The following is a 9150-nucleotide window of genomic DNA, read 5'->3' as shown; positions in this document are numbered from 1 at the left end:
TGGATTAAACTAAAAAGCAAAACAAAATCAGAAATCTGATTTAAAAATGCAAAACCTATATTTGATGTAAACAAAAAGATAAAGCTAAATGCTCAATTTTAAACCTTCAAAGGATGTTGGTATTACAGATTAAAAACAATAAGACTGAATATTATTTGGAGCTGCTGACCACATACTATAGATCACGAAAACATAACTGCTGACAAAATCAAGAATATTTTCATATACAAGGAGACAAGAATTTTAAATTATGGAATATCCCATGGGAACATCTACTGTATCTTAGAGATATCAGGCTAAATGTGCAGGTAGACACACACATACTATCATACACTCATCACGACAGACATGTGAACTCACACTGTGTAGTCGCATGATGTTTACTCATAGTGCATTTGAGTAAACACCAAAATTGAGTAAACACCTCCAACTTACACAACATTTCTAAGATTATCAATATAAATACAAATGCAACAGATCCATCTTGACAGTTGCCAAAGTTGGAGCAGATATTCAAGAATTCAATTTATTTGGTTACCTCACATAGATCAAAAGGGCGCAAAATGCTCCGACCCTCAACACAGAGGTATTCAGTGACCAGACCACTTTACTCAGAAGACAACTTTGAAGACGAACATGCAAAAGTCTATCGGAAACACAAGAGACTGCGGGACCATTTTATACAGTACTTCACGTAAGCCTGATTTATTAAGCAGTGCAGGGAAATTTGTAATAATTAGAGGCAAGAAATTATTTTATGTGTTTATTTTAATATTTTATTATAACTCAAATCTAATAATAATAAATGTTATCTTATCATTACTACTGTAATGTTTATATATATATATATATATATATAAAATAAAATTGAATAGAAATACACTATGACAAAAGCAGATATAGTTACTTTTTAGTGAGTAATAACACTTTATTTGAGAAAAAATGTCTCTAAAATCTTTTTCTTAATAAACTGAATTTATTATTTATTATTTGTTTGCTAGTTGTACTTCCGAACGTGCAAAGAATGCTGCTGTTTCTCTGCTGCCTATCATTGGATGGATGAAAATCTACTCAATCAAAGACTGGCTGTTGAATGACATTGTGTCCGGCGTCAGCACTGGATTGGTTGCTGTACTACAAGGTAAAATCATATTAAGCTCTTAGTGAAAGTTACTCAACAGGAACATTCACAATATAAGCTCAACTGTTGAAATAGATTCATGATATTAGATTAAATATGATATCGGGCTGTAAGAATGTTACACTACAGGAATGACTGTTTATCTTTATGAACTGAGCTCTGTGACTGATGTGAGTATCTACACAGTTTTTATGAGATAACTGATATGACGAAGTGTGTCAAAATAAGTGAAAAGTGATAAACATGTCACCAGAAGATAGTCCAGAAATGCAGTACATATTGAGCAAAGGAAGCATTTAAGATTAAGAAGTTGGCTGAAAATATATATAAAAGGTACATTTTTAGTAACGAGCCTGAAGTTTCCAAACTTTCAAACAAAAACAGGAACAATTTTTGCTGATGTCTTCCATATAATTGTCATTTGTGATGGCCCTGAGTGAAATTGAAAATAGTGAATGGGGTGTTGATAAAGGGAATAGTAATTGAATAAGGGCATCTTCAGATCAGATGAGGATTATTTAGCTATGCTACCAGGGGCTAGTTAATAATTATCACCATTTTCCCCTCAGGACTAGCCTTTAGTTTGCTGGCATCCATCTCTACCTGGTATGGACTGTATGCTGCTTTTTTTCCAGTCATCATGTATTTTTTCCTGGGCACCTCACGACATATTTCTGTAGGTGAGTGCACTTGTGAACAGATCATGCGAATGAGGCAAACAATATGGTGTCATTGACACACTAGGACTGTCTAGCTGTTGCAAAACCCTTCTGAATATAAAACTATAATGCCATTAACGTTTATTGTGCCTGAAGTAGCCTCTAATTTAGATCTGGCACAGTTGATCTCAATTAAAATACCTCACGGCCATAACGTACTTGGCCAGCTTTTTCTACAGCTTCTGCAGCTTCGTTTGTATTTGTCAAATTTATGTTTTAATACCTTATTAAAATTAAAAACGACAACAACAGTACCATAATATTTCATAGGTTCAAATTACAGAAAATACAACACTAATAAACAATATTTATTTTGCACATAAATAATATGTATATATGTATGTGTAAAATAAAATGTTTTATTATATATTACTGCACATTATTATTATTATTACTACAACGGATCATCCTCGGACCATCCTCGTCCAGCTATTTTATACCAAGTGCAGCTTTTGATTGAAATCTCCAATTATGCAATTATTATAAGATTCAAATGAGAGAAAACGACAACAATACTAACAAATTATGCTTCATAGGTTCAAATAATAATATTATTATTATGTGTTATATATAATGTATATGTAATATTTTATATTATTTCATAAGGTGGAGATGAATCAGATGCCAAAAATATACAATTATTTCTGCTTGTTTATCATGACGTGATCTACTGTAAATCTACTCACCATTAGTGTTGTTCTTCACACCAGGATCTTTCCCTGTAGTGAGTCTCATGGTGGGGGCCGTAGTGACCAGACTGGTGCCCGATGAGGGTCTTCCTGCCAACATCACTGCTTTTGAGGGCCTGACGAAAGATGAGCAGAGAATATTAGTGTCTGCCTCCCTCACTTTCCTAGTGGGTCTATTCCAGGTATATCAACCATCCTCTCATTATAAAACTTAAAAAACAATGATTGTTTTCAATCACACCAATGATTATCTTCGTTCTATTTGTTTCCAGCTTGGTATGGGGCTGCTGCAGGTGGGATTTATTGTCATGTACCTGTCGGATACTCTGATATCAGGATTCACCACTGCAGCTGCTGTTCACATCCTGATTTCACAGCTCAAGTTTGTACTAGGACTGACTGTGCCGGGTTTCAGTGGACCACTGTCTCTTATATATGTAGGACAGAAGACATTTTTCTTGCTCCTTGTGGCCATGATAATTTTGCTTAATTATTAGCTTGATTATTTCTCCACTTTGAAAATTATAAAATTTGTGTAAAAAAAAAAAGTGTATTTTCGTCCATAAGTAAACAAACAAAAAAAAAGTAAAAAAATAGCTGAAACAATATGAATGAATGAATGATGCATTTATATAGCGCTTTATTGTGTATTGCTGTACACCCAAAGCGCTTTACAATCATGTGGGGGGGTCTCTCTATCTAACTCACAAACCCACAGCTTGCATTAAACATAAGCAATATATTGAGTTCAAGAGCGTTTGTAGTATTACTACTTCTAGCATTATTTGTTTGAATGTAAATGCCCTGTACAACAATCAGTTTTTTTGGTTTCTCTGCAGACTCTTAAGAGTGTATTTACCCAGATCACCTCCACTAATATTCATGATCTGGTGACTTCAATTATTGTGATGGTGATTGTGTTGGGCGTAAAGGAGATCAACGACAGATTTAAATCAAAGTTACCAGTGCCAATCCCCATAGAAGTCATTATGGTGAGTTGAGTGAACCCATTTCTGTACCTATATAACCTTTACCTTTTCTGTAATCATGACATTTAGAAAGGTTATTCATCTTTATGACATAAGGTTTATCAACCAATATTGATTTTTCAAACTATCATGCCAAGCACTTTATTTGTTCAAGTGCATATGATTTTGAAATCCTTGTCTCATCTTATCTTTTGTGTTCAAATCAAGTTTTAAATGTCAAAATCATTCAAATTACACTTACCAACAGACCGTAATAGCATGTGGCGTCTCCTACGCATTCAACTTCAGCGAAAATCACAGAGTGGATGTGGTGGGGACAATTCCAAACACGTAAGCATCACAATCTTCATAATATTTTTAAAACAGTACTTATTAGACTGTAATTTAATGAATCAATGAAATATGTTTTGCATTCAAATTTGGAGTGTAACATGCTGAAGGGTGCCTCTATCCATACAGTATATATTCATTCATTTTTCAGGAAGAGAAAGACTATACATTTTAAATGCATATACCTACTAAAAGATCATCTTATCAAATTTAGATACTTTCAAAGAGTCTGTAAATAGAAAAAAAAGAAAAAAAAACAATTATGATTTTATAGGGTTCTAAAGCTATAGCTGTTACACAGTAACAAAAACAAATTCATATGCTTTAGAGCACAAAGCTAACTGAAGAGAACTGTAGGTGGCATAAAAAATAAACACATTTTCATCTGTCCAGGTTTGAGTCCCCAATCGCTCCGAGCCTGCAGGTTTTCCAGATGACAGCAGTGGAGGCTTTCCCAATAGCTATAGTGGGATTTGCCGTGGCTTTTGCAGTAGCTAAAGTCTATTCTGTAAAGCACGACTACATTATAGATGGAAATCAAGTAAGTCCTGAATAATATTCCATTTAAAGTGCAAAAAACAACAGTCTGTGGAAGAACATCTGCAATGACACACATAATCACGCAGGAACTCATTGCCTTTGGGGCAAGCAACATCTTTGGAGGAGCGTTCAAGTCTCTGGCAGCCAGCACGGCTCTCTCCAGAAGTGCAGTTCAAGAAAGCACCGGAGGAAAAACACAGGTAAACAGCTCAAACTGTTTGCAAGCTTTCCATCTTGGCTGGAACACAAAAATATGATTTTGCATTGATTTTAGATGTTGTATCGATTTGGGAATTTGTTTTCCAGCAACAGAAAAATACTGGCCTCTAGTGTTCCAAGAGTTTAGACATGTTGTAAATAATACAACAAACAGAATGGTGCCGTAAATATAACATCATATTCCTTCTCATAAACTTCAAAGTTATGTCAAAATACTTGTTCTTTTCAACCGTTCAAAACGGTCATTAAGATTTTTTTATGTTTTTGAAAGTATTTTATGCTCACCAGCGATGCATTTATTTGATCAAAAATGAAAGTAAATGAATATTATTTGAATACTGTGTATTGTTTTCTATTTGCCTATAGTCTATAGTTCCTCAGACTATTTTTAAACTGTAATTCATTTCTGTAGTGAATTTTCAGCTTCTTCAGTGTCACATGATCCTTAAGGAATCAATCAAATATGCTGATTTGAGAAGCCATGATAAAACAAAGTTAATGAATTGAAAGTTTAAAAGAGCAACATTTATTTGAAACAGAAATCCTTTATAACATTACACATTTCTTCAATTCTACTTTTGATCAATTGAATGCATCCTTGCTAAAGAAAATAATTAATTTCTTTTCTTTTTTTTAATTACTTTTCAGATAGCTGGTTTAATCTCTGCCATTATTGTGCTGGTGGTAATCTTGGGGATAGGGTTTCTGTTGGAACCTCTACCAAAGGTAGGAATCATATTCAAAGTGTAAATCCTTTAAACATAAATATTGGCTTTAATAACAGAAAAAAGTTGTTGTGATTTGAGGTAAATATGGAGTTGTGTGATTGTAGTCAGTGCTGGGAGCAGTGGTAATCGTGAACCTGAAGGGGATGTTGATGCAGGTGGTTACAGTCCCTTACCTGTGGAAGAAAGACCGTCCTGACTGCGTAAGAGCCTTTGACTTCTCCATCTGAATGCAAAGAAGGGATTTTAGGAAAAGTGTTTTAATGTGTATTACATTGAATTTGATATCTCAAATAATTTACCTGTTTACCTGTTACGCTGATTTCTGTGCAATGTCCCCGACTGTCTCTTTTTTCTTCTCCAGATTGTTTGGGTGGGGACCTGTCTGGCAGCTATATTCTTGGGGCTGGACTTAGGACTTGCTGTTGGTCTTGGCCTGGAGCTCCTCACTGTGGTCTTCAGGGCTCAGTTGTAAGTGCTGACAGATCTAATTAACTAGATGAAAAACAAAATAAAATAAAATGGGAGCTAATTTGAATATTGTATAGATATTTACTGCTTTAAAGATATTGTGATTTAGGCAAAGAAACAACTTTTATATATCTATTCTTGTTTATTATCAATTCTGTCTTTGTTCTATAATAATCAATTTATCTTTTCTGATCTTCAGTCCACGCTGCTGTGTCCTGGCTAATATCTCAGGGACAGATATCTACAGAGATCGCAAGGACTACGTCAATGTACGTGTACTACAAACATATTCATATTCGTCAACATAATCATTGTGTTAATTCTATTCTAAGCTATTACTTGGTAACATGATAGACCAATATAAGGACAGTTTAAAGCGATGTGAAAAAAAGCAGATGGCCGAAAGACACAAAAGTTTGCCTTGGCTTCATTTTCTGAATCTCCTACAGATCTATGAGCCAGAGGGAGTGAAGATTTTCAGAATCCCATCTCCCATTTTCTTCGCAAATATCGATTTCTTCAGAGACAAACTGAAGGATGCTGTGAGTGCAGTAGTTTCAGTGTGATAATTCTGCCTTCAGATGACATTAGCACCTGACATAATAACAATCTAACCTGTTCAATTTGTGGCAGGTGGGCTTTAATCCTCTGACAATCCTGAGGAAGAGGAATAAGGCAGTGAAGAAGATTAAGAAAATGATAAAGAAAGGGGAGCTGACCTTAAAATCTGTAAGTCTTTAAGTTTTATATCATGATACCAACAAACTCAAGGACTTTTAAATAAATGTTATCTAATGTAGTTGTATTGTATCCAATGCTTTGATACCTACATCTTAGATATCTAAATGATACCTAAATTTACTTTCGTTCGGATATAGGATGGACTACAGGCCATGTGCTCAATGCCCATTGAAGAGTCAGAGGATGAAAGCAACATGGAGGATCTAGACAAGCCCACAGACTATTCAGATCTTCCAATCCAGGTGAACTGGAATGCAGAACTTCCTGCCAACATCCAAGTTCCTCCTGTGAACATCCAGTTTGATCCTGGACTTCTCTGCGGTCTCGTTTCTGGATATATCTGCACTCAAGGGTCTTAAAGCGGTATGGCAGTTGTGTTTATTCTGAAAACAAAGTGCACATTTAATAACTTTTGCTAATCAAAGCATGCAATTCTAGTTTAATCATTTAAAAAACATCTCTAGTGAAAATAATCACTTTGTTTACAGGCCTTAAAGGAATTTATACTCGTCAGTGTTGATGTTTACATAGTAGGCTGTGACCGTAAGTACTTTTTTCCTTTCAGATTGCAGGTGTATTTGTAGTGTATTTTACAATGTTTTCCCCCTTATCTACAATACCACGGCTATTATAACATACGTAATAATAAAACTGTGGAGTAACTCTCACCTTTGACATACGGTTTCCAGCGTACATCATAGAGAAGCTGAGGAGCTGTACATTTTTTGATGATGAAATCAAGACATCTATCTTCTTTTTGACCATCCATGATGCAATGCTCTTCATTCACGAGTCGCATCCACCGAAGACTGTGAGCGACAAGGTGAACAAAACAGTTTGGAGCTTGTACAATCTTGATTTGTTCATTCAAAGATTTTGTTGCATTTATTTTAAAAAATGCATAATTATTAATGTGCATTGATTTGAACTTATGTAAACAGGTCTCAGGAAGTTTTCAATATCAACACATTAACAGCGACAGCACATCCAATGGGTTGAAAATCCAAGCAGTGGAAGTAAGTGACCCAGCAAGCACTTGGGATTAAACCTATTAAAATATTAAATAATATTATGAATAAAAGCAATAGTGCATCATAATTTCTATTCAAGAGAGAAGTTCTCAGTTGGGTTAATCTGCTTTATTTTCTGCAGGACATGAAAATGGAAGTAGAAACAGACACCAAACCAGAGACAAGGTTTTGAAGTGAACCAACTTGAAACGTTCACTGTGTAGTACTTTCAAATCTGTGTCTATAATAATTAATTTGATTTAGCATGAAGCAGTTTGTATTCCGTGTACTGAGCTGCATGCTGAATGAGTTTGAGCTTGAGATTGTCAATGTGTCATGTCACTAAATTATTGGATTTGTGGTGAACAAATGCTCTTATCAGTTCAATATAAGTGCCTTTTGTATATTTACATTATTTTCCTTTTTGAATAGTATGTATTTTTGTGTGTACTATTTTTATTCTAAAATAAAAAAAGAATGTTTTCTAAAATATACACTGTCCTTCCTGATTTGAGACAAAATTCTTTTCAAGTATACAAATAAAGACACGTGCAGATCTAATTATTTTACTTTTACTGCAGTAGTAATTCCTAGGTGTTAATGATTAACTATCTGTACAAGAAAGCAATTTATGGTTGAGGAAATAAAGAGGGAAAGATAAAAAACTATTTCTCCTTAAAATTTTAAAGAAAAAATTATTTTATAGCTACTAAAGATGACGTCCTCAAATATGAAAACAGTAAAGTCACAGTGTATCAGGGCAGAAATGTTATTTATTTATTACTAATATTATTCATATTTTTTATTTCTTGTACATTAAAGACTAAGACTAGTTAAATCAACTGATGCAACTAAGTTCAATCTCATTATTATACCAGTATTAAGTAATAAGGAGCACTCACCATAAAGGACTTTAGTGCTTGAAATATATGACATACTGCATAAAAAAGAAAGAAAGAAAAAAAGATTACTTATCAAAATTTAAGACGTGACATTCTTTCTGGTACCGGAACAACATCATATTAACCAATCAGATTTTAGTTTTAGGTTTACGGTTTAGAGCTTGGCTTGTCACGGTTTGCAAACAGAACCCAAATGTAGACAGCCAGGGGAGCTTAAATAAGGATATGTATTAACAAAAGCAAGGACAAATTCAAAAACTGAATTAAACAAAATCCAGATAACAGTCAAACATGGTGAGATAACAAAAGACCCATGATGGGGAAAATAAAACAAAACAGAATAGAGCTGAGCAGAGCAAATACGCAGAAAGAAATAACTTGACTCAACTGACAACAACAGGAAAACAATGAACGACAATGCATCACACAGGACAGAAAACACAAGAGGAATAAACAAGGAGGGTAACGAGGCAGACACAAGTACAGCAACTGAACCAATAACCAGATAACAAGAAGTGCAGGGTCAAGACAATAGACAGGAGAGCACATGGCATAAACAAACACAGGACAAGCCATGTGCTCAAACAAGGACACAGGAGACCTCTGGTGGCCATCTATGACACACCATTTGATGACAATGACAGGCTCAGCCTGAACAACATCATAGCTTAATC

The 9150-nt window shown here is 34.6% G+C and overlaps 1 pseudogene across 1 annotated transcript; it reads left to right on the top strand.

Moving 5' to 3' along the window:
- Positions 1–563: 563 nt before the first annotated feature.
- LOC306859000 (chloride anion exchanger-like) lies at positions 564–7610 on the top strand (annotated as a pseudogene). Its single transcript has 19 exons — positions 564–694; positions 1002–1141; positions 1711–1821; positions 2571–2731; positions 2822–2986; positions 3389–3541; positions 3786–3868; positions 4262–4409; positions 4495–4608; positions 5276–5353; positions 5460–5555; positions 5717–5823; positions 6023–6092; positions 6273–6365; positions 6457–6552; positions 6702–6927; positions 7053–7107; positions 7254–7387; positions 7506–7610. The product of its transcript is annotated as a chloride anion exchanger-like (transcript).
- The last annotated feature ends 1540 nt before the right edge of the window (positions 7611–9150 follow it).

This window comes from Barbus barbus (assembly GCF_936440315.1).
Source record: "Barbus barbus genome assembly, chromosome: 39".
Classification (NCBI taxonomy): Eukaryota; Metazoa; Chordata; class Actinopteri; order Cypriniformes; family Cyprinidae; genus Barbus; species Barbus barbus.
This window is presented reverse-complemented; position numbering and strand designations above follow the sequence as displayed.